This window comes from Prinia subflava, chromosome 7, assembly GCF_021018805.1.
Source record: "Prinia subflava isolate CZ2003 ecotype Zambia chromosome 7, Cam_Psub_1.2, whole genome shotgun sequence".
Classification (NCBI taxonomy): domain Eukaryota; kingdom Metazoa; phylum Chordata; class Aves; order Passeriformes; family Cisticolidae; genus Prinia; species Prinia subflava.
Genome location: NC_086253.1, coordinates 1309077 through 1333573, shown reverse-complemented (window position 1 = coordinate 1333573; position 24497 = coordinate 1309077). Strand labels below are relative to the sequence as shown.

Below are 24497 nucleotides of genomic sequence, written 5' to 3'. Positions count from 1 at the left end.
TTCTTTCAGGAAACCTCAGCCAATCCTTTCCCCACAAAATCAAAACCAGGGATGTCTTGGAGCAAGGGATGCTTCCCGTGAGCTGTTGTTTGGGAAGGATCCAGGAATTCGACGTTTTGTTCATTGATGAGCTGAAGGTTGGATTAATCTGTTCCAGACTGGCTTTACAAGGCCGGGATTGGATCCAGCCCCCTTCGTGCCGGAGGTTTCGGGAGATCTGGGGGGTCCTGATGGGCTCCAAACACAAAACTCCAAGGAAAAGATTTCCGAGCAGGGATTGACCGGAACCCGCTAATGGCAACTGGATTTTCCCAGATTTGCTGTGGCTGCCCCTGGATCCCTGGAAGTGCCCAAGGCCAGGTTGGACATCGGGATTGGGAGACACCTGGGATGGTGGGAGGTGCTCCTGAACATGGATGGGGTTGGAATGGGATGGGATTTAAGGTCATTTCCAAACTAAAGCATCCCAGGATTCTGGAGCCCCTGTGCTCTGGAGCCAGGCTGGGAGAGCTGAGAATGTTCCCCTGGAGAAGGGAAAATTCCAGGGAATCCTCAGAGTCCCTGCAGGGGCTCCAGGAGAGCTGCAGAGGGACTGGGGACAAGGGATGGAGGGACAGGACACAGGGAATGGCTCCCACTGGGAAAGGGGAGATTGGGCTGGGATCTTGTGCAGGAATTGCTGCCTGGGAGGGTGGGGAGGGGCTGGGCTGGAATTCCCAGATTTGCTGTGGCTGCCCCTGGATCCCTGGCAGTGCCCAAGGCCAGGTTGGATCCATCTGGGAATGTGGGAGGTGTCCCTACCCTTGGGATGGGGTGGAATGGGATGGAATTTAAGAACCCTTCCCACCCAAACCATTCCAGGATTCCATGGATGTTGTTCCGTGCACAATCCAATAGCCGGGATATTTTTTTTTTCCTCCCTGGATGAATCCTTTGCTCCTCCCCATGATCCTCCCCAGGAACCAAATCTCACTTCACACCAATTCTCTGGGATCCCTCGCTCTGCCGGGAACGCTGGGTCAGGGATGGACCCTCCACAGGTATTCTTTTGGAAAGAAAAGTTGGAAAAATCCCCACCTTTTACTGTAGAACAGATCCCAAAGCAGAATTAAAAATTCCAAGCTAAAAAAAAAAAAAAAAAAAAAAAAAAAAAAAAAAAAAAAAAAAAAAAAAAAAAAAAAATTGCGGATTTATTTTTCCGTGTCCTGGCTGGAGTCGAATTTACCCAGGGGACACCTCCGGGACGATTAATCCCTGGATTTGCCGTGCATCATGGAAAAGGCTCCGTGGAGAGGTTTACTGGGAGTGAATCCATTTCTTTCTCTGGATGCCAAATTCTCACCTTCCCTGGAGCCACCACTGCAGTGGCTTCGCTCCTTTTAACAGCCGGGAGCTGGGAAGTGTTTGGAGAGTGAGAAACAGGGAATTCAGGCCCGGAATTCAGCTCCTGGCAGCCGAGGGATCACCAGGAAGCACTGAACATTTCTAGGAAAATAAAAAAAAATCCTTGGTGTTCTCAGCTCTGCTTTGGCTGAAAGGGTTCTGGTCCAAACAGAGCCCAATCCCAAAGAAAATAGAAATTATGGATGATCCCAGACAGAGGTGGCACCTCGGTGTCCCCTAAGGGACCTCGGGAGCTTCATCCCTTCTTTCTCCTTGAGGGTGAGCATGGAATCATGGAATGGGTTGGGTGGGAAAAGGACCTTAAATCCCATTCCATGGGCAGAGACAGCTCCCATGATCCCAGATGGATCCAGCCTGGCCCTGGGCACTGCCAGGGATCCAGGGGCAGCCACAGCAAATCTGGGAATTCCAGCCCAGCCCTCCCCACCCTCCCAGGCAGCAATTCCTGCACAAGATCCCAGCCCAATCTCCCCTTTCCCAGTGGGAGCCATTCCCTGTGTCCTGTCCCTCCATCCCTTGTCCCCAGTCCCTCTGCAGCTCTCCTGGAGCCCCTGGAGGGACTCTGAGGATTCCCTGGAATTTTCCCTTCTCCAGGGGAACATTCCCAGCTCTCCCAGCCTGGCTCTGTGGCAGAGGAGTTCCAGCCCTGCGGAAGCTCCGGCGCCTCTTCCTTGTCTTTCTTCTCTCTGATCCATCACAGAACATCACAGGAATTCCAGGATTGTGGAAATCCTTGGAGAGCTTCAGCCTGACTGAGGAACCGGATTAGGGATGGGTCTACAGCACTCAACGGAGCTCTGGAGCTGCTCCTGGGAACCCGAAATTCCAAAGGTGAGCTGAGGAAAGGTTCCATTTCCAATTGCAGACCAACATTTCCTGGGTATCCCAAAACTGGAAAATACCTCGGTCTGGAGAAGGACTGGGGACAAGGGATGGAGGGACAGGACACAGGGAATGGCTCCCACTGGGAAAGGGGAGATTGGGCTGGGATCTTGTGCAGGAATTGCTGCCTGGGAGGGTGGGCAGGGGCTGGGCTGGAATTCCCAGCTTTGCTGTGGCTGCCCCTGGATCCCTGGCAGTGCCCAAGGCCAGGCTGGATCCACCTGGGAATGTGGGAGATGTTCCTGCCCATGGATGGGGTGGGAAGGTGATTTCCATCCCAAATCTCTCTGGAATTCCATGCCTTGGAGCTCTGGTGTTTCCAGGATTGTCCACACAAGGTACATTCCATGAACAATGGATAACGACAACATTCCATGGAAAACACTCTAAAAAAACCAATGGAAAAGCGGCAGAAACGCCCCATCCCAGTGGGAAAACATTCAGGACAGAGGTGCAGGAACAAGTTAACACCTTTTCCTTGGATGAAAATCCAAAGGAGAGCTCCGGGTGCCGTGAGGAGCCCCTGCAGCAGGGACAATGCCTTGTTCTGTCTCCGCCGTTTCTCCCTCTCGTTATTCCAGCGGCACATGGAATTCTGCCACCCATTGAGTCACCGACGCCACCTCCCCGCTCCCCTTCCCAACGTGCCTGGCTCCTTAATTATCCAATAAATCCACAAGCACTTTCCTGTCATCCCGGGGCCGCGCTGGGAACGGCTCAATTCCGTGTCTGAGTGTGCCTGCGGCTCCTGCCAAATTCCAGGGGCAGCCAAAACCACAGGAAAGCTGCAGTAGAGGGAACGGGCTCGGAGCATGAGCAGATCCATGGGTTTTATTGGAGGTGATGTTCAGTGCTCTCTGCACGGTGGCTTTTCTGCCCTGGAAAAAAAGGGAATTTTGGGGGCAAAACCTGGGAATTTCATCCCTGGTTTTCCATAGGTGTTTAGGTTTGGGATGTGTCCCTTGAACAGGGAAGGCTCTGCTGGTGCCTCTTGTCGTCCCTGATTTGCTGCCGGATGATTAAAGGTTGGGAGAATTCCTGCATTCAGGAATTTTGCTGTGCCAGGAACATGTTCAGGGCCTGGAGATTGTGGGAGGCTCCTGTGGGGGTCAGCTTTGATTGACAGCTCTTCATCCCATTGATCCCAGAGTATTCCTCATCCCTGGAAGTGTTCGAGGCCAGGTTGGACAATGGAGCTTGGAACCACCTGGAATACTGGAAGGTGTCCTTGAGCATGGATGGACTGGGAATGGGATGGAATTGAAAGTCCCTTCCAACCCCCAAAATTTTGGGATTCTGGAGCCCCTCTGCTCTGGGAGAACTGGGAATGTTCCCCTGGAGAAGGGAAAAATCCAGGGAATGCTCAGAGTCCCTGCAGGGGCTCCAGGAGAGCTGCAGAGGGACTGGGGACAAGGGATGGAGGGACAGGACACAGGGAATGGCTCCCACTGGGAAAGGGGAGATTGGGCTGGGATCTTGTGCAGGAATTGCTGCCTGGGAGGGTGGGGAGGGGCTGGGCTGGAATTCCCAGCTTTGCTGTGGCTGCCCCTGGATCCCTGGCAGTGCCCAAGGCCAGGTTGGACACTGGGGCTTGGATCCACCTGGGACAGTGGAATTTTTCCCTGCCCATGGCAGGGGTGGAATGGGATGATCCTTGAAGTTTTTCCCACCCAATCCATGCCATAATTCCATGCCCACCAGTGACTGCACAAACCCCAGCCATGGACACATCCAGCAGCTGGGATGTACCAGGAAGAGGGAAACCCTGGGAATGCTCCCAGCAGAGAGGTGGGATCTGCAGGGAATCCCCAGGGCAGGAGGGGAGAGATAAAATCTTCCATTCCTTGAGTTATTCCCAATTCCAGCCCCAGTATCCAGGTCCAAACCTGGATAAAAGCAGGAGTCTCACAGGGCAGCCACAGCCTGCCATGAAAAGAGACTTCCTTGGCACGAATTCCAGAGTTTCCAGCCAGAACAGGGAAGCGCGGAGACAAGGAAAACAACCGAGGAAGAGCAGAGAAACACCCGAAAAAGCCTCGGAGCAACCCCGGGAAGGTCAGGAGGAGACGTGGGACGAAGCACGGAACATTCCCAGCTCCCGCCCTTCCCATTCCCCACGGAGCAGCCGGGACGTGCCGCCGGCAGGATCCCGGGAAAGCTTTGATGGAAGCGGTTTCTCTCCCTGCTCCAACGTTCCCACTCCCATCTCCGTGTTCCCGGGCCACCCAAACCACGGGATAATTAGATGTGTCGACATCGCCCGCATCCGGTGACGGAAGAGGCTATAAAAAGAAATGTTCCTACATAAACGCTTCGGGGTGGGAAAGAGCTGGAAAAGGACGAGGAATGGGAAGGTCCCGCTCTCCTTCCGGAGGCGTGTCCGGGATTCTGGAGCATAAAAGGTTTGGAAGGAGGGGTTTGGGTCTTGGTCCCGCCTGCATCCAGCACTTCCAAGGTTTTTCAGCCTCCTTTCCATCACTGAGGGTAGGAAATGTCCACAGAGCCCCCTGGAAGTGTCTCTTGGAGATTCTGCATCCGTGGGGCTCCGCGGTGATGTCCAGAAATCAGGATGGATCCCGGAGTCATGGAATGGTTTGGGTGGGAAGGGACCTTGAAGCTCATCCCATTCCCACCATCCCAGGTGGATCCAAGCCCCAGTGTCCAACCTGGCCTTGGGAACTGCCAGGGATCCAGGGGCAGCCACAGCAAATCTGGGAATTCCAGATCCATTTGGATCTGTGGTGGACACGATGCTTCCCACCTGGAATGAAGGAAAGTGACTTAAAGTGTCCAAGGCCAGGTTGGACACTGGGACTTGGAGAAACCTGGGAGAGTGGGAGGTGTCCCTGAACACAGGAAGGGTGGAAATGGGATGGGATTTAGGGTCACTCCCAACAAAAACCATCCCAGGATTCTGGAGCCCCTGTGCTCTGGAGCCAGGCTGGGAGAGCTGGGAATGTTCCCCTGGAGAAGGGAAAATTCCAGGGAATCCCCAGAGTCCCTGGAGGGGTTCCAGGAGAGCTGCAGAGGGACTGGGGACAAGGGATGGAGGGACAGGACACAGGGAATGGCTCCCACTGGGAAAGGGGAGATTGGGCTGGGATCTTGTGCAGGAATTGCTGCCTGGGAGGGTGGGGAGGGGCTGGGCTGGAATTCCCAGCTTTGCTGTGGCTGCCCCTGGATCCCTGGCAGTGCCCAAGGCCAGGCTGGATCCCCCTGGGAATGTGGGAGGAACTGGATGTTGTTGTAGGTCCCTTTCCCACCCAAACCATTCCATGATTCCATGATCCTCCAATGGTTTTGGCAATGGGGAAAGGGAACCAATTCTTCTAAATAAATGGGAATTGGGTTGATCAGTCCAGACAGAATTCCATTTTGTGGGATCCAGACCATCCTGGTGCTCCTGATGCTCTTCCTGGGCTGGGAAGAGCAAGACCTGGAGAAAAGTCTCGTCCTTGGGATTCTCGTATCCATGGAAGCTGGGCAGGGATTGGCACCGTGGTTTCTCCAGAAGTGTGGGATTTGGGAACAGCTCAAGATTTGGGAAAGGGCCAAGATGGCACCAAATTGGACGGCAAATCCCAGAATTCCCCCTCCAGTACCTCCCCCTCCTCCTGCTCCCAGACTGACCCGGAGCAGAAGTTTCCCCTCCCAAAAAAAAAATCAAGGATTTGTTGACAGGCCCAGCCTGGAGCGTGGATTGAACCCAATCCAGGAGGATTTGCGGTGGCTCCGGGCGGAATTCCAAGGAAACACACATTCCCCAGTGCCGACGTCGTGGATCCATCCCTGAGGAAGAACTGCAGGGAACAAGGAGAGGTTTCTCTTCCCAAACCCGGAGAAATGTCGGGAAAGAGCAGAGAGGGAATTGTGGCTTCCCTACAAGTTGTTTGGGACACGGAGCTTCCGGTGAAAATGGATTTGTTGCAATATTTGGGATTTCTTACAAATTTTCCTTGGAATGAGTTTATCCCGAGGCGGAGCTGGTGGTGGCCAGATCTTTTTCCAAAGGCCACCTCAGGTTTTGGATTTCCATATCCTGGGAATGAGGAATGGCCCCAAATCCACGGATAAAAATCACTGAAAGCATAAAAAAAATCCCATGTGTGCAGACCTGATGACATCCGTACGTGGCTGCAGCTCCCCGGCAATTCCAAGCTGGGAAAATCAAGGAAAAAAGGAATTTAGATCCCGTGGATGAGATTTATCTGGAATTGGTGGTTGTGCCCCAACGAAATCCACAGTTTCCACGTGGCAAATCCCAACTTGGAAGAGGAACCAAAGCACTTCCGTGTCCATGGTCTCCCAGAAAAAAAGGGAGCTGGGAATAATTAGTGCTTCCAAGAGGGAAAAGAGTTGTTCCAAGGAAAAGCAGGAGGGGAAAAAGGAGCTGGAAGTGGAGCTTTTCCAAGGGGTGGTGGTGCTGGATCTCCATTCCAAGTGTCCACGTGTTTCCCGGGAATAATTCCCTCGGGAAAGGCTGAGTAAAGGTGGAGGAGCAGCACAACCACAACGTGGAGTGCGGTAGGAAAGGTTTTCCCTTGAATTATCCCGGGATTGGTCAAACGTTGCCTCCCGCAGGGATTTCCCGCACTCTCCGGAGTTTTAAACCCTCGGAATTTGTTGTTCTCCTGGTTTTTTTCCATTGGCAACTGCTGCACTCGTAAATCCCAAATATTTTGTGGATGTAGCTTCATTTCCATGAAATTCTGCACAAAAATTGTCCAAACCCCTCTCCCCACCTTAAATCTGCCATTCCAACTTTTCCCTTATTTTTTGGACTTCCCACAGGCTCATTCCCACTTTTTTTTAATTTTGTAGGAATTTTCGACTTTTAGGAATTCCTTAAATATTTCATTTTCTGGTGCATTTGGGTGGAAAACATTCCCATCTTTTTCAAATCAAATCTCCAAGATTGTCCAAACCCAGCGTTATCAAATCCAAATATTCCCACCAAAATGAAACCAAACAACTCCATGCTATCCACAAGGAATATTCCGCTATTCCCAACTGGAGTTTTTTTGGAAGTTCCATCTCCCACAAAACTTTGAATTTTCACTTCCAGCTTCCAACTGGGAATTAAAGCAGAAGGAAAAATGTTGGCATTTCCCCCAGGAAGGAAATGTGATTTTCCAAAAACTTTTGGGAATATTTTGGGTTGGAATTATTAAAAATGAATGTTCAGCCGTAAAAATGGCGGGAAAGGAATGGATTCCAATATGGATTTCCAGAGGTTTTATTTTTCCCCCCCTCCAGATCTTTTGATGGATCTATTTCACCTTCCAACATTCCTTCTTTTGTTCCAAGGGCTGGAATTTTTGATGGAGATGCTCTGATGGATCTGATCCAAATTATTCTTCAATTAACTGGGAAAAAGCTGTTCTGATCCCAAAAACGGAAAAGGATTTGGGTGGAAAACCAGCCTGGAATTTGATTTCTTGGCAAAACACAGCAGCAAATTCCATAACTGCATTATTTTTTGGGATCATGGAACAACCCGGGTTGGAATTGATCCATAAGGATCATTGGTCCAGCTCCCAAAAATTCCAGACCAAGTTTGGATTCGTTTGCAGGAAAAAAAAAAAAAAAAAAAAAAAAAAAAAAAAAAAAAAAAAAAAAAGGGATTAATCCACTAGGAATATCCTAAAAAAAGTGGATTTCCAACCCTCTGGAACTGCATTTCCAGCTCTTGGAATGATCCATCTCAGAGGATATCAGAGGGCAGGTTAAATATCCTTTTAATTCCCAAAAAATAAGCGCTTCCCCCCAAAATCCGGTGTTTATTTGAGAACACCGACACTGGGGAATGTCAGCGGTCGGAGCCGGGAAATCCAGGGATGGAAAGAGACAATGGATTAAATTTGGGATTTCAGCAACCGGCTGGAATTTGGTGGGGTCAGATCTAACTGTTTTTTTCCCAGGAATTAAACATTTTGGGGTTTTTTGGGATGAGTTGGACTGGAGCTGAACCCAGGCTGGATCTGTCTTCAAGAGGGATGGAATTCCATCCATCTTTGGAATTCTTAGGGATTTAATGTCCTCCTAACCTATGGGAATGGCTTCCAGAGGGACTCCTCATCCAGTGGGAAATGGGGATAACAGATCCGTGTTTTCCTCAGGAATATCCTGTCCAGGTGGAGGAATACCAGGATTTTGGGATTACCTGTTTTCCTTGGGAATATCCAGGTGCATGAGGACGTGGATTGCTGGAATTCCACTCCTGCTCCTGTGGGAAATATCCTCCTCTGCCTATGGATATTAAGGAAGATGATGGAAAAAGGTTTGGGATTTTTGGTTCTTTTTCCTTGAATGGAAGCAATTTCCCAAAGGAAAAATTCTGTGTTTCCCATGGAATTTTCCCATAAAATAGAATAAAATAGAATAAAATAGAATAAAATGAAATGAAATAAAATAAAATAACTCAAATAAAAGAATGAAATACAATAAAATAAAGTAAAATAAAGCCAAAATTAAATTACATTTAAGAAATAAAAAATATCAAAAATTTAATTTAATTAAATTATAAAACAAAATTTAAAAATAAAATAAAAAGAAGTAAAAATAAAAGAAAATATAAAATTAAATTAAATTAAATTAAACATATAAAATGAAATGAAATAAGATAAAGCATAAAATTAAGCAAAGCCAAAATACAATAAGATTAAATAAAAAAAATAAATTAAATTAAATTTGAAGAATAAAAATAAAAATAAAAATTAAGAAGAAATTAAAAAGAAATATATGAAATAAAATAAGAATTCCCAGTTTACAAATCAGCTTCCACCAACTTCCAGACCCTGGAGAAATGGTTTAATCCATGTTTTTCCAAACAATTCTGCCACATTTATTGGATCTTTGTCCTTTTTTGGCAGGAAAAGGAAGTGGAGATGTTCATGAGCAGCTCCCGAGCTCCAAGGCCGTTTCAACATTCCCTGAAATTGGAAAATTAGGGAAATTCCATCATCAAGCATGAAAACTGGGATATGGGAAGGGAAGATGAGGCACAATCCCATGAACCCAAAGGATTTTGGGGCAGGGATGAAACACGACCAGGAATTCTCGATCCACCACCAACAGAGAGGAGCGGGAAGCAAAGGACAAATCCCGGGAGCTGGCAATTCCTCCCGGATTTTCCATGCCGGAGTCATCCAAACTAAATCCCAGTCTTGAGCTAATGGGGCTCTCTCCTGTAATTCCAGAGGGAAAGGAGAAAGGAAAACCTCGGCTCTCGTCTGGATGTCAGAGCCGAGCCAAAATGGATGGATTGGGAAAAGAGAGGGATCGCCTTTCCCGTGATCCCGCTGTTTTCCGATGGGTGGTTGGGAAGGGGAGGTGTCGTTAGTGACGTCATCCGCTAAAGGGATTTGGGATGTCACCTCCTGGGTCACGCCCCCACCCCAGGCCATGGAAAAATATGGGATTGGAGAAAAATCCGGCAAAATCCCTGTTTTATTTGAAAAGGGCAAAAGCAGAGCTGGAGTTGCCAGAGAGTTCCGTGTCCCAAAATCTCCTGGAATTTCCTCATGAAGTACAATCCCAGTTTGGATTTTGGAGGTAAAGTTCCTAATTCTGGAATTAAATGGATTTATCCCCATTTTGGTATAAAAATGGGATCAAAATTCCTTCTCCATCTGTGGATCCCCAAATCTGTAAAGGCAACAAGAAGTGAATTCTTTCCAGAGCTTTTCTTGGAATCTGGCATGAAGAAAAGTCCCTTTGGAAGCAGAATTGCCTCAGAAGAGTCTTCCAGGAAAAAGGCGATCCCGGTGGGATTGACAAATGTCGGGAATGTCCATGAGGAATGTGACATCAGTGATAAAATCCTGATAGCGGGAATTTTGGAGAGGCAACTTAAAAGAGTTGGGAAAGGACCCAAAACCCACAGAGCACCAGGGCCAGCTTGGGAATGGCTCCGGAATGGGATGTGCTGGGCAGAATCCAAGGGAAACGTGGGCAAATCCCATAAAACGGAGAGATTAGAAAAGGGGATTTCACATCAAAGGCCGGGATGGGACGGGGAGGGAAAACAGCGGAATGTCCCGAGATTGCTGTCGGGATCGAGCCGAGCAGAAAGGCTGGAAATCCCCAAAAAACAAATGGGAATTCGGGATGGACAATACAGATGGAGCGGCCAGGAGAGGCTCAGTGGGAGAGAGAAAAGTCCTGGAGCAAAGTCATGGAGAAAAGTAATGGATATTCCCAGATTTGCCGTGGCTGCCCCTGGATCCCTGAGAGTGTCCAAGGCCAGGTTGGATATTGGGGTTTGGATCCACCTGGGATGGTGGGAGGTGTCCCTGAACATGGATGGGGTGGGAATGGGATGGGATTTAAGGTCCCTTCCTATTGGCGATTGATGAGAGACGGGAAGACTGATTCGGTGATCAGAATTCGATTTTACTCAGGTTTTCCAAAAGCTTATATACTATTTCAGACAGGTTAATCATTTCTACTACAATAATCAGGTTAAAAATCACACAGAAAACTCATGCATTTTACAACAACTCTTTGCTTGCAGAAGTTGATTGAATCTTCTCTCTTCCCGTAAGCAGGTGTAATCCCATCTCCTGTAATTTTCACAGTTCTGTTTATTCCTGCCATGGCATCTTGGTTATCAAACCAGATATGCTAATCAAGTCTGTTTGACTCTCTGTCTTGTGTATTCCCAGATCTCCCCCTTCTGTATTAACCAAGAATACCCCCTTGATGGCTTTATCAATTAATCTCTGCACACATTGAAGCAAGCAAGGTATCATAACTAATACAATTATTATTAAAATCATTACATGCATTCCTATCCTAAGAAAATCTTTTAGCCAGGGTGTCAAACCCCAGCCACTAAACAAGTTATCTAGCCAAGATCCAGATTCTACCTTTAATTTAAATACACTGTAAAATATAAGGAATAATTATAACAATACATAATATAATGTCTAATACAAGAAAGCTTATTTTAACTAAATTTCTAATTTATTTATGGAGTCTTTAGCTTCTTAGGAGTTTATTCAGCTGTTCAAAACTATCATCTGTTTGCAGGTTTTACACTTTCTTATAGGGCTGAGGCTTTACGATTTTGCAACATAAACTGAATCTGTTACTAGATTAAAAGGAAGAGAAAAAATTTTTTAAAAGCTCTGACAGCAGTAGCAAGTTGAATAATTTGACGGGATTTAAGTCTGTCATTGAACAATTTAAGAAACTAAAAACATACAAGGCTTTGCATAATCTTTCAGCAGGAGTATCCTCGGCTCCCCCTTTTTGTTGTAACAGAAGACGTTTGAGAGAGCAATGGGCTCGTTCTGTAATTGATTGTCCTGTGGGTGAGTGAGCTATGCCCCTTTTGTGGGTGATACCCCATAATGAGAAGAAGTTTGCAACTCTACGGGAAATATATGCGGGTCTATTATCTGTCTTAATCTGTTGCGGAATTCCTAAGGTGGCAAAGGCAGCAGCGAAATGACGGCAGGCGTCTTTCCCTGTCTCTCTCGTGTGAGCTGAGGCAAACAGAGCACCTGAAAAGGTATCAATAGAAGCATGCACGAATTTCAAGCGGCCGAATTCAGGAATGTGTGTCACATCTGTCTGCCAAATTTGTAGGCTCTGTAGACCTCTTGGGTTGACCCCTGTGTTCACATTAGGAAGTGTGCAACGCTGACAGTCAGGGCATATAGAAATGATATTAGAGGCTTGTGCTGGAGTTAATTTAAAAAGTCTTACCAAAGCCCCAGCATTTTGGTGAAAAAAGGAGTGACTCAGTTTAGCTTGCTCTATTTTGTTAGGCAAAACATGCTGCACTGATAAAGTTAACAAGTCTGCTTGGGCATTACCTTCAGTGAGAAAACCCGGTAGATTGGAATGTGACCTGATATGCATCACAAAGTAAGGAGCCGTCCTCTGGTCTAACAGAGAGACCAGCAGTTTTAACCAGGAAAAAAAGAATGTCATTTTTAACATTTTTCAAAACAGAATTCTCTGCTCTCTGTACAATACCTGAAACATATGCGGAGTCAGTAATCAGATTAAAAGGTGTGCTGAATTTTTGAAACACTCTGACCACGGCAGCTAGCTCCACTATTTGTGGAGACCCTTCAACCACAGCAATATCAGATTGCCAAGTTCCAGTTTCAGGGTCCCTCCATACAATCACGGATTTACGGGTTTTCCCAGACCCATCTGTGAATATTGTCATAGCTTGCAAGGGAGTCTCACTTCTCTTTGGCTTGGGGATTAAATTAAAAGACGAACTTAATAATTTGTGTTTAGGCAGATGGATAGATATCTGCCTTGGGTAATTTGTTAAAGCAATTTGCAATTTTTCAGACATCTGTAGCAACCAATTCAAATAAAACATTGTGAGAGGTAGATAGATAATATCAAAATCTTTCCCAGCCAAAGAGGTCAGTCTTTGCCGAGCCTTGACAATCAACATGGCCATAAGTTCATCTTGCATGGAAATAGTCTTGGGCATATTGTTAGGCAAAAAGACCCATTCGATAATTAGAAGAGGATCTGGTTTTTCTGAGTCTCACTGAAATATTAATGCATAAGGCTGTTTATTAGGATTCAGAATAATTAGCCACAAAGGCAACTCTGGAGCCCACCTAGCTGATTGCCTTTGAGAGATAGCATCAGCTACTTTTTGAAGCGCAATTTGTGCTTCTTTGTTTAAGTGTCTGGGTGATAAGAGGTTAGGCTCTCCTCCCAGGAGGGCAAACAATGGCTCTAAATCTGCATTTGAAATCCCAAGCAAGGGACGGACCCAATTTATTGTTCCTAGCAACTTCTGTGCATCATGTAAAGTTTTGATTTCAGTTGAGATTTGCAAGGGTTGTGCAGAAATAGAATGCATGCTTATTCGCCAGCCCAAATATTTCCAGAGAGATGTCTTTTGAACTAAAAATCAAACTGGTTATCACAATCTTTGTCAAAAGCATGTAAGTTGTCAAAAGCATTTAAGTTTAACAGGCTATATCTGAGCACTAGAAACAATTCTCAGTAAATATCATGATAGTCAGGAAATCATCATATATCCTTATTCTCAGTGGCAGTAAGCCACTGTGCTCTAATTCTTCAGGTGGATCAAACTTATATACACACATTAATCGCTGAATTTGTGCATTGCTTCTGATGCATCTTGATGGATCACATTAACAGCAAATACCTCGTCTTTTATGAGATGCACAGTACTACAGTATCTCACATTCAACACATTTGCATTCAACCTAGGTTTGATGACAAACTAGACAAGAGAAGGAGAGAAGCAGTTCTGCATTAAGTTCTCACTCAAAGGCTGTAACCATTTGTTTAGAGTTCATCAAGAACAAAAAAGACTGAAAACTTAAAAGAGCTTTCTGCAGTCTTCTCAGAAGGGGTGCCATCCTCGGCTCCCCCTTTCCTGTTAACAACTTAAGAGACATTAATTTACTAATTTTTTTTATTTTTTTTTTTTTTTTAAGTTTTAAATGACCTCTATACAAAATCTGACTGCATAAAAATTCCCCATTGAGACAAAACATCTCTCTCCTATAAAATCAGCGGCGCAGACAACACATAAGGCCTGACAGTTGCTACCTTGCCTTCAGGCCCTGTGATCTGTACCAGGTGTTGGCTTTGATAGCTTTGACTGTTTCCACCCACCCCTGAGAGGACCTGGGGGACAGGCATTAATGGCCAATCATTAGGCCATTGATTTTGGGAGATAAGACTGATATCCGCGCCCGTGTCAATCAGTCTGGTTAAAATTAACTCTTTACCTCTCAGAGACACCTTACACCTGCACGTAGGACGTTCAGGAGTTATGCGCTGGGTCTAAAAAATTTGTGGTACCCCTGTTGAACTAAACCTGCCTCCCCTCTGATTAGCTATCGGGGGTGTGGATAAGGGGGCTGCTGGAAAAGGTACAAGCTGGGCTATTTTGGTCCCTGCTGGGACCACGCAGGGGGGCTGTGGGGTCTAAGCCATGATTTTTATTTCCCCAACTGTGTCAGAATCAATAGCTCCTGGCAAAACAAATAATCCTGTTACTGAGGTAGAAGATCTACCTAAAAGCAAAGCATGGTGACCTGGTAGCAAAGGTCCGTAAATTCCTGTGGGGAGACAAAACACTGAGGAATTGGTCAACGTTACTGTATCACGGGTTGAAATGTCCAATCCGGCGCTCCCTGGGGTTGCTGGCCGTAGGTCGGAGATGGTCCGGCGGGCAGGGCCTGCGCTGGCTGGAAGCTGAAGGTTGCTCTTGGTTACTGCGTCTGCTGTGGGACTTGTGTCTGCACTCGTTGCTGGCCCGTGCTGTGAGATGATTTGCTGTAAAAGCTGGCCATTTGGTGAAACTTGAAGAGGCATTGATTAGCGAAATAAAGGCAAGGTCTCTGTCTTTAAGGGCTTTCTTTTTTATCTGTAACCAATTGTTATGCATATTTGAAGCGAGTCAGTCCGGATCATTTTCGGGGCCGGGGTCGAATGGCTTTCTGTCACTGCTAAAGTCAGAGTCCCCATAAGCGATCAGCGTTCGGCGGCTCTGGGGTCGCTGGTGGGATCCCGGTGGGGGTGCAGCTGGCGGCTGGGCTTTATCTTTGGCGTTCGTCGGGGAGGGGGTGCGGACGGGGGACGGGGAGCGGGACCTGGGCAGGTTTCGGTCTGGCACGGCCTCCGGGGCCGTCTCCGCGGTAGCCTCGCAGGCTGCCTCGCTCCCCCCCTCTTTTTTAACCGCTTCCATGACCGCCCTCCATGCAGGAAGCAGGCGCAGCTCTGGCTCGTGGCCAGGCAGCGTAGCCAGGTCGTAGAGCTTTACGCCGACCTTGTCCCAGTAGCGGAGAGTAAGAACAGAGGAAGGGGTGGTATCGGGGAACATGCGTGACACCCATCGTAGGAGCGACTTAAGGTCCTGCTTAAGAATGGGGGATCCATGCTTGCTCAGCAAGCGCTGGATGGTTTTCTTAACGTCTCTTCCGTCGGACATGACCTGTCCCATACCTTGAGTTCCCCTGGCTCACCTGTCACGTCCGGCGTACAGATGATTGTAGGCCCAAACACGGTTCTTTCACCGCCACGATCAGTTCCAGGGGCGTCGCCAATTGCCAGCAGACCGCCGGTTCTTCTCCTCACACGGAGCACCAATTATTGGCGATTGATGAGAGACGGGAAGACTGATTCGGTGATCAGAATTCGATTTTACTCAGGTTTTCCAAAAGCTTATATACTATTTCAGACAGGTTAATCATTTCTACTACAATAATCAGGTTAAAAATCACACAGAAAACTCATGCATTTTACAACAACTCTTTGCTTGCAGAAGTTGATTGAATCTTCTCTCTTCCCGTAAGCAGGTGTAATCCCATCTCCTGTAATTTTCACAGTTCTGTTTATTCCTGCCATGGCATCTTGGTTATCAAACCAGATATGCTAATCAAGTCTGTTTGACTCTCTGTCTTGTGTATTCCCAGATCCTTCCCACTCAACCCATTCCGTGATTCCTTGGATTGTTGTGGGATAAAGCACTGCTCAGTGTGACCCTGTTTGTTCTCCAAAATCCGATCCCACTCTCCAAAATCCCAATCCCAGACTCCAAAATCCCAGTCCCAGACTTCCAAATCTCAATCCCACTCTCCAAAATCCAATCCCACTCTCCAAAATCCCAATCCCACTCTCCAGAATCAAATCCCAGACTCCAAAATCCCAATCCCACTCTCCAGAATCAAATCCCAGACTCCAAAATCCAATTCCACTCTCCAGAATCAAATCCCAGACTCCAAAATCCCAATCCCACTCTCCAAACTCCAATCCCACTCTCCAAAATACAATCCCACTCTCCGGAATTTTTCCCTCCACTCCTGACCACTTCCCCCCTTCCATTTCTTCCCCTTCCCATGGATTTTTTTCCCCCCAGATTTATTCCCCCCGCCCCCAGGTGTTTTCCAGCCGTGTTTTTCCAGGAGGAACAGCTCCGCCCCTTCCCTGCTCTGCAGCACAAATGGATCGGACGCTTTGTTCCCGGGAATGCTCCAGGGAGCAGCAGGACATTATTTTGGGAATGTTTGTCCGTCGGATCAGCAGGTCCAGCAAACACCCACAGGTTGGAAACCCATCCCGATTTTTGGGAGGTTTTTTGGGATTGTTGCTTTTTTATCCCTGCTGGAAACAAATGTGGTTGTCATTAATCCCGGGATTTCAGCGGGGATGGCTGTGGTGCATCCCAGAAATTGTGGGAAGGGCCTGGATCATGGGATGGAAGTGAGGTCTTGGCTCCGGGGATTTTTAAGTAGCTCAGCTCCTTAAAGCTCCTTGTTCCCCATGCATAAAGTTAATTTTGGAACAATGATCCCAATGGGAATATTTATTCCAGATATTCCTGCCCACCCAAGTTTAGCTTCACCTCATCCTTCCAAATTCCAAGAAAACAGGGGGAATATTTCTGATAAAATAAAACCTGGAGAGAAATAATAAAAAATTCATTTGGTTTTTATCTTCCCAGATTTTGCCCTCTTTTCCCATTGTTTTCATCTTTCCATTGGCTGTAAAATATTATGGAATTAGAGATTCATGGAATGGTTTGGGTGGGAAAATTCCATCTGGTTCCAGGGGCAGGGACACTTCCCAATATCCCAGGTTGCTCCAAACCCAGATTTGATGGAAATTCCAAACTCGAATCCCTGTCCAGGCTTCCTTGGTGTTGATCCATTGGGATCTAATCCCGATCCATTGGGATTGTCCTCATGGGAGGATTCAGGTCCTTTGTTTGGAGATGGTGCAGAGGAATCTGACTTTTTGGCTTTGGGAAAACGGTCTGTTCCTGGAATTTCACGGATGACATAGGGAAGGGAAGGGAAGGGAAGGGAAGGGAAGGGAAGGGAAGGGAAGGGAAGGGAAGGGAAGGGAAGGGAAGGGAAGGGAAGGGAAGGGAAGGGAAGGGAAGGGAAGGGAAGGGAAGGGAAGGGAAGGGAAGGGAAGGGAAGGGAAGGGAAGGGAAGGGAAGGGAAGGGAAGGGAAGGGAAGGGAAGGGAAGGGAAGGGAAGGGAAGGGAAGGGAAGGGAAGGGAAGGGAAGGGACATCTCCCGCTATCCCAGGTGGATCCAAGCCCCACTGTCCAGCCTGGCCTTGGGCACTGCCAGGGATCCAGGGGCAGCCACAGCAAATCTGGGAATTCCAGCCCAGCCCCTCCCAGGCAGCAATTCCTGCACAAGATCCCAGCCCAATCTCCCCTTTCCCAGTGGGAGCCATTCCCTGTGTCCTGTCCCTGCAGGCCTTATCTCCAGTCCCTCTCCATAATTTCCTGGCCCTTTTTCCCTGATGTCCCTGAAAAATTCCCCAGACGAGATTCCCACCCTACCAACAGCCACATTCCATGAGGGGGCTTCCCACCACTTCCAGATCTAGACCCGGATCCAGATCCCGATTCCCATCCATGCTTGCTCTTGTTCATACAGAGCAGAATCCCAAATTTCTGGGGAAAAAGAGGCGATTTAGTGGGATTGGGCTTTGGCAAACAGCCGAAAGAATGGGAAGATGAACAATTCCATTGTGTTCCTTCCCTGGAATCGGAGCCAAGGCAGAACCTGGGTGGTGTTTGTTTAACCTCCCGAATCCGAAGGTTTTCGTTCCCTGTGAATCAGCTTCCAGCTGTTCCGGGAATTCCCGAGAGGGAAAAGGCTTCAGCCGTGGGTGGGTTTTTTTTGGGATGAGTTTCTTATTTTGTTTTATATTTTTATTTTTTTATGTTGTTCTTCTTTTCCAGGCATTTGGCCCATGGATTGTCCGGGATGTCCCAAAGTGGAAGGAGTTGGGATGGGAGGAAAACGTGGAGCAGGAACAATTAATCCCAACTTTTCCAAACCTGGAATGAGGTTCAGGATGAGTTCACCCACATTATCCTCAAGTGGCTCCTTTCCAGCTTGGAATATTCTGGGATTTTGGGATAAAACCCTCTCAGTTCTTCTGGACACAGAAGGGCTTGGACCTGGATCCCAAAGGAATTGGGGATTGTGTTTTCCACCTGGGATTTCCCAGTCCTTGGGATCTGCTCATAAAGAGATGGTCAAGACACCAAAACTCATGAATTCCTGAAATAAAACCTGGAAAAACGGAGTCAAAGATGAGGAAAACCCCTTTTTCCTGAGGCGGGAAGACCACCAAAAGTCCCAGAGTGGAGAGAATTAACTTTTGGAGGCGCTTTAATGGGAATTTCAAGGAGGAATTGCTACCGAGTGGGAAAATCCGTTGGCCGCGGAGTCCATTCCCAATTGGATTCCCAATTCCGATGAATCACTCCCAAGTCAGGAATAACCAGACAAAAGTGGCCAAAGGCGGCCGCGTCCTGTCAAGGATTTCTCAGGGAATGGAGTTAAATCCTCAATGGGAGCTCTCTTCCCAGAAAGCTGAAACTGCAGCTCTCCATGGAAAGGTCGGGAGTGAATTCCGAGGGAATTCTGGCAAAATGCTGGATTTGAAATCTTTTGGGTTTTGCAGTGAAAAAAAAATAGCAGGAAAAATAATTTAAAAAAAGGGATTGGTTTCATCCAAGAGCTCCAATTTGTCCTGGGGCATCCCTGGAGATCCTAAAGGACAGGGGGAGTTTGGGAACACTGGGAATTCTGGTTCCTGAGGGAATGGGAATGAATTATCCGCACTTTTTTGGGAGATTGGATCCATCCATCATTCCCAGCTCCCTGGAGAAGGAGCAGTTTTAGTGGGCAGGGAATCGTGGAGTGGTTTGGGATAACAGGGATGGGAAGATCCCGTTCCAACCCCTGCCAGGCTCCAGGGGAGCTGGGAGATTTCTCCCAGAAATCTGGAGGGATGGAGATGAATCCACTCTTGGATCATCCCGGTCTCCCTGGATTCCTGGGAGATCCAATCCCAGAGCCATGAGAGAACAGGATCCCACACCTCCAAGAGGAGTTGGTCCATATCCATCCGTGCCTCAGTTTCCCTCCCCTTTCCAGAGAAGTCTTGCACTGTTTCCTTTGGAATGGGACATGGCCCTGCTTGGAAAAGTGGGACAAACTGGGATTCACTCATGAATTTTTCCCAAATCTCTTTGGATTCCGCAGGAATTAAGGAACCATGGAGGAATCCACAGGACCAGTGACTCCTTCACAGAAAATTCCTCGGAGAGCCGTGGCTGGTGGATGTCCTGGAATTCCGCAGGGCTGTGGTTCCTGAAAAACTCCGGATGCTGGGTGGTGATGGAAAATGCATCCATCAGGGAGCCCTGGCCAGGAGGTCAAGGGAGACAAGGGGCTCCTCTTGGGATCAACGGATTTAACGGTAAGGAAGTGAGGATAGATGGGAATTTGGGAAGGAATTCCTGCCTGGGAGGGTGGGAAGGGGCTGGGCTGGAATTCCCAGCTTTGCTGTGGCTGCCCCTGGATCCCTGGCAGTGCCCAAGGCCAGGCTGGATCCACCTGGGATGGTGGGAGAAGTCTGTGCCCACAGATAGGGTGGGAACAAGATGATCCTTAAAATCCCTTCCCACCCAAACCATTCCATGATTATTAAAAGTGCTGGAGAGGTCACAGGACAAGCAGGATCCACCACTTCCCAAAAAATCCAGAACAAAATCAAAACAAACAAACAAAAAAAATCCAAATTAAAATCCGGATGTTTTGGCTGGATTGGAGGTGCTTTTCCCAGACGGACACACTTAAGATCCCTCATTTCAGAGGAAAATCCTGGGAGAAGTTCAGGCCCTGCTGGATCATCCCAGGCTGGTGGAGACTGAACAAAGAATTCCCTTTTCTCACAGTAAAATTGGAATCTTCCCTTTTCTCCCACCAGATTTTCAACCCCTGGATCCACATCTCAAGCACCCGAAATTCCAAAATCCTCAAAAAGAAAAAAAAAAAAAAGAAAATTTCAAGTGCTTGGATGGAATAATTCCCTATTTTTAAGGATTTCTTTTCCAGCATTTATGAAATCTGCTTTTCCTTGCTGTTTTTATCCAAACCACATCCCAGACACTCCAACCCCATCCAGAAAAAGAAGAATTCCGTGTCTTCCTACATCCCTTTGATTCCCGGGGAAGCATCTGGCCTGCAGGAACACGGACAGGCTGCAAAACTCCCTGGGAGTGTCGGAGCGTTTTATGGATTATCCGGACAATGGGAATCAGGCGGCTTTCGGCACCTCGTAAATCCCGAATCCCGCGGGGCCGCCTCGCGCTGACACACTCGGAGCTGGAAAAGGGGGAATTTTAATGACGGGATTGATGGCACGGCACAGCCGCGGGAACACACGGAGCGAGTCCTGGGATGATCCCACGGCTTGGGCAGCAGGAAAAGGTGGGAATTCTGTCCCTTGGTCCCCCGCAGCTGCACAGACCCCACTGTGCCATGGGGCAGGGATGGGCACAGATCTGACTATTCCATGGATCAGGGATGGGCACGGATCCTGCTATTCCATGGATCGGGGATGGGCACAGATGCTGCTGTTTCCTGGATCAGGGATGGGCACAGATCCTGATGTTCCCTGGATCAGGGATGGGCACGGATCCTGCTATTCCATGGATCAGGGATGTGCCCAGATCCTGCTGTTCCCTGGATCAGGGATGTGCCCAGATCCTGCTATTCCATGGATGAGGGATGGGCACGGATCCTGCTACTTTCCATGGATCAGAGATGGGCATGGATCCTGACATTCCATGGATCAGGGATGGGCACAGATCCTGCTGTTCCCTGGATCAGGGATGGGCATGGATCCTGCCATTCCATGGATCAGGGATGTGCCCAGATCCTGCTATTCCGTGGATCAGGGATGGGCACTGATCCTGCCATTCGATGGATCAGGGATGTGCCCAGATCCTGCTATTCCATGGATCAGGAATGTGCCCGCCATTCCATGGATCAAGGACGTGCCCAGATCCTGCTATTCCCTGGATCAGGGATGTGCCCAGGCCCTGCTGTTCCCTGGATCAGGGATGGGCACAGATCCCATTAACCAGGAACATCCCCAGACCCTGCTGCTCTCCATGGATCAGGAATGTGCCCGGATCCCGCTCTTCCCCCATGGATCCCACCCCTGCCCACCCCCCTGTTCCCTGTTCCAGGCCATCCCAAGATTTTCCCCACACCATTCCCAGACCAGCCAATTAAACAGGAAACTCCGCTCTTCCCGGCCCTCTCCCGCCCTCACACCCGGCCTGGCAAAGGACGGGATTTTCCCACCCACTTCCCGCCCTTCCCTTTCCCGAGGCCTTTCCAAGCCCTCATCCCGCCCATCCTGGGCGATCCCAAGGGCTCCCCGTGCCTTGGCCTGTTCCCCATTAAATCCCAACCCTGCCTCATTAGGGAATGAGGGCTGGAATGACTTCAATCCATGGAGTGCTTCAATCCCACACCCCTGGCTGCAGGACCCCGGGAAAAGCGGGAATTTTTCCCGCTCAGGTGAGACCTCACCTGCAGAACTGCTTCAGCTCCCGGATCCCAGCTTCAGGAGGAAGTTGGGAGCTGCTGGAGCAAATCCAGAGGAGCCTCAGAACAGTTGCAGGGCTGGAGCCCTTCTGGAACCAGGCTGGGAGAGCTGGGAATGTTCCCCTGGAGAAGGAAAAAATCCAGGGAATCCTCAGAGTCCCTGCAGGGGCTCCAGGAGAGCTGCAGAGGGACTGGGGACAAGGGATGGAGGGACAGGACACAGGGAATGGCTCCCGCTGGGAAAGGGGAGATTGGGCTGGGATCTTGTGCAGGAATTGCTGCCTGGGAGGGTGGGGAGGGGCTGGGCTGGAATTCCCAGCTTTGCTGTGGCTGCCCCTGGATCCCTGGCAGTGCCCAAGGCCAGGTTGGATCCACCTGGGATGGTGGGAGGTGTCCCTGCCCATGGATTGGATGGGAATGGGATGATCCCTCAGATCCCTTCTATCCCACTCCATTCCACAATTCCAAGATGACTTCGTGGACACCGTTCCTGATCCCTGGAGCCTCCTGCTCTTTTATCTTAGCAGAGCTCCCACTTCCCTTGGTTTTCCATGTGGGACCGGCAGAGCTGTGGGTTAACTCGACTTTCCAGGGATCCCGGTGTTCCCATGGGCTCTGCTCTAATTCCTCACATTCCCAACCATGGTTGATGCCGTGGACCTCTGGAATATCTGCATTCCCGAATGGAATCACCAACCCAATCCAAGACTTTGTGAGAGATAAATCCAGGGATTCAAGGATTGCTCCCAGTTTTAGCTGCACCGTTGGAGCGTGAGGGTCTGAAATCCAGCAGGGTCTGGTGTATCCGGGTAGGAAAAATTCCCGCTTTTCCCGGGGGTCCTGCAGCCAGGGGTGTGGGATTGAAGCACTCCATGGATTGAAGTCATTCCAGCCCTCATTCCCTAATGAGGCAGGGTTTGGATTTAATGGGGAACAGGCCAAGGCACGGGGAGCCCTCGGGATCGCCCAGGACGAGCGGGATGAGGGCTTGGAAAGGCCTTGGGAAAGGGAAGGGCGGGAAGTGGGCGGGAAAATCCCGTCCTTTGCCAGGCCGGGTGTGAGGGCGGGAGAGGGCCGGGAAGAGCGGAGTTTCCTGTTTAATTGGCTGGTCTGGGAATGGTGTGGGGAAAATCTTGGGATGGCCTGGAACAGGGAACAGGGGGGTGGGCAGGGGTGGGATCCATGGGGGAAGAGCGGGATCCGGGCACATTCCTGATCCATGGAACAGCAGGATCTTGGCACATCCCTGATCCAGGGAACAGCAGGATCTGTGCACATCCTAGATCCAGGGAATAGCAGGGTCTGTGCACATCCCTGATCCATGGAAAGCAGCAGGAATATTGGGTGTGAGGAGTGAAACAGTCCTGGGAATTCCATCCTGGAATGTTCAGATATGGATCAAAAAATCCCAGCCCTGATGTCAATCCTGACTCCTGCTGCTTTCCCAGCTGTTTTCCAGCAGTTTCCCAATTTTTAAGCCATCCTTCCCTGTTTTCCCTCAGGCGGGAGCTGCAATCTCCCCTTTTCCACCTTTCCCATTCCCATCAGCATTCCAAGATCTCCCTGGGACCACGGGGATTTCACAAAACCTGCTCTTTTCCACTGTGGAATATTCCACTCCGATTTCCATGTTCCCATCCCACTCCTGAGCTGCCACATTCCCGGAATTTCGGGACTCCTCACATCCCAGACATTCAGGAATCTGTGTGGGTAAAAAAATTCCTGGCTTTTCCAATCTTTCTGGCAGGAATTTCAGCTGGATCCGAGCTCCTCTTCCGAGCCGCATCCAGGGGTGCAAACAGCTGCTTTCCAGGGATTCACAGCTGTCCTGGGAATGGTTATTCCAGAAAATCAGATGGAAGGAAAGGATTAACACCTCGGAGCGTCTCACGGCATGGAGAGGAAAATCCGAGCTGGAAGAGGGAACACCAACCCCGGAATCTGGGAGAGAGGAGGGAATTTCGGTTTGTCCTGCCCTGGTTTTGGTGATGGAAAGACTTCTCTGGGATTGATGGAGTTTTTTGGGAATGCCAAGGAGAGCAGTTCCTACATCCATCAGGTTGCTCCAGCTTTCCTGGTACCCTGTTCCTTGTTAAATATAAAATTTCAGGAATTTTCCCCAGGATTTTCTTGCTTTCCTCATTCTGTCCTGAAATCCCACCTGACCCGGAGGTCTGTAAGTTCCCAAATCCCAGGAAAATCCACGTTTGGGAACAGATTCCTGCCCTCCAAGGAAAAAGCAGCCTCCTGGATCCAGACACGAGCGAACGCCGGTAAAATTCCAGTCCCATGGGATTGGTGGGAAGAACACACGGAATTCCCAGGACCTTCTCCAGGAATCTCATGGAGCCCCAAACGTGTCTGGAGACGAGGCTGGAATTTTTTTCCCTTGGAGCAGCAGCTCCTGGTCTGCTCTGACCCCGGCACCTTCTTGTTCCAAAGGGATGAAGGGATTGGAGCTGGGATGTTCCTGGAAATCTCGGGAAGCTGGGAGAGTTCCGAGGGGCTGGAGGGCAGAGAGGATGAAGGAATTCCTGTCTGGAAGTGGGGAGAGGCCCTGGCATAGGTATTCCCAAAAAAACTGTGGATTCCTCCTCCCTGGGAATGTCCAAGGCCAGGTTGGACACTGGGGCTTGGAGCATCCTGGGATGATGGGAGGTGTCCCTGAACATGGATGGGGTGGGAATGGGCAGGGACACCTCCCACTGTCCCACGTGGATCCAACCTGGCCGTGGACATTCCCAGGGATCCAGGGGCAGCCACAGCAAATCTGGGAATTCCAGCCCAGCCCCTCCCCACCCTCCCAGGCAG

General features: G+C 49.0%; 1 long non-coding RNA gene across 1 annotated transcript; it reads left to right on the top strand.

Annotated features, from left to right (window-relative positions):
- Window positions 1-18859: 18859 nt before the first annotated feature.
- On the top strand, window positions 18860-24122 carry LOC134552477 (uncharacterized). Its single transcript, XR_010080873.1, has 3 exons — window positions 18860-19545; window positions 20235-20558; window positions 23434-24122. It is a non-coding gene; the product is annotated as an uncharacterized LOC134552477 (long non-coding RNA).
- The last annotated feature ends 375 nt before the right edge of the window (window positions 24123-24497 follow it).